Here is a 1198-nt window from a genome sequence, read left to right on the forward strand (position 1 = left end):
GTAAATGTACATTTGCTAAATGCGGTAGCATGAACGCTCTTCGAAAACATATGTTCGAAAGTGCTAAATGTTGCATTTTAAATGCAGCAAAAACGCTGCATTAGAGTTTTGACACTCCCTTACAAAAGGTTACATACACAAACACAGTCACAGTGACTTGTTAAGGGAGCCGATTTTGTCAAAAGGGGACGAGAAAACTGTTTTCTGAGCACACCTTTTATTATTGAATCAAGGGCATGGCCCGCCTTTTTACTGGTTTTAGGGCCAGTTTTTCAGTGCCAGTTTAAAACATTTTCATTTGCACGAAAACTTCGTGGCGGCAACATTATTGATGTTATATTATAAAAGCAAAAATTTAGCTGTTTTTTTTTGTTGAAATCATTTTTTATTATGTACTTGGATGTGAAATAGCATATTTTCTAAATTTTTTAAGCGTTTAAATCTTGCAAAAACATTTGTTACAAGCCATTTTACAAATGGTTTTATTAAGATAAAATAATTATTACAAGTTCTCTGCCTCTCCTTTACTCGTCGCTCTCTTCTCTATCTACAACAGACATCGTGTTGCCGCAACAAAAGTTGTCGTGTGTAAATGAGCACTTACGGACCAATTTCCGTTAATTTGTGAACGTTAATTTTTAAAAGCGAAATACACCACACAAGCAGCTTGTCGAACATGTTTTTCTTTTTATTTACATTTAGGGGATTCCGTTAAACTCGTAAAGTCCTAAACTGTGTAAACTCGTAAGTTTACGAGACTGTTACGGGAAGGCCGCCCTTATGCGAATGTGTAAACAGGTCCGCAAAGTGACTGTTTGACAGGTTGAGAAGGGTTTTGCGAAAATATTCCTTTTTCGTAGAATTTTTTACAACATCCCGCCAGCTCGAATGAGAGCTAAAATCAGAGAACGTTTATAAACGACGTTTATTTATTTTTACTTATTATTTTTAATAATGAATACCAATAGGCGTATTTTATTCAAACATCACTAGCTAATAGCTAAACCTTGGTCAAATAAAACGAAATTAGCTTATTTCCTATGTTAGATTTTTTTTTGTGCGAATGTCTGCTTCATGATATATTGAGCATATGGTTTATGCAGCGTTTTTGCTGCATTTAAAATGCAACATTTAGCACTTTCGAACATATATTTTCGAAGAGCGTTCATGCTACCGCATTTAGCAAATGTACATTTAC

At 34.6% G+C, this 1198-nt stretch overlaps 1 protein-coding gene across 1 annotated transcript in view; it reads left to right on the forward strand.

Moving 5' to 3' along the window:
* Window positions 1–1198, forward strand: part of LOC118738916 (nucleobindin-2-like) — a gene marked incomplete in the record, with an annotated part of 15181 nt that overhangs the window by 994 nt on the left and 12989 nt on the right.

This window comes from Rhagoletis pomonella, unplaced genomic scaffold, assembly GCF_013731165.1.
Source record: "Rhagoletis pomonella isolate Grant_MI unplaced genomic scaffold, Rhpom_1.0 Rhpom_scaffold_00005, whole genome shotgun sequence".
In the NCBI taxonomy this organism is placed as follows: Eukaryota; Metazoa; Arthropoda; class Insecta; order Diptera; family Tephritidae; genus Rhagoletis; species Rhagoletis pomonella.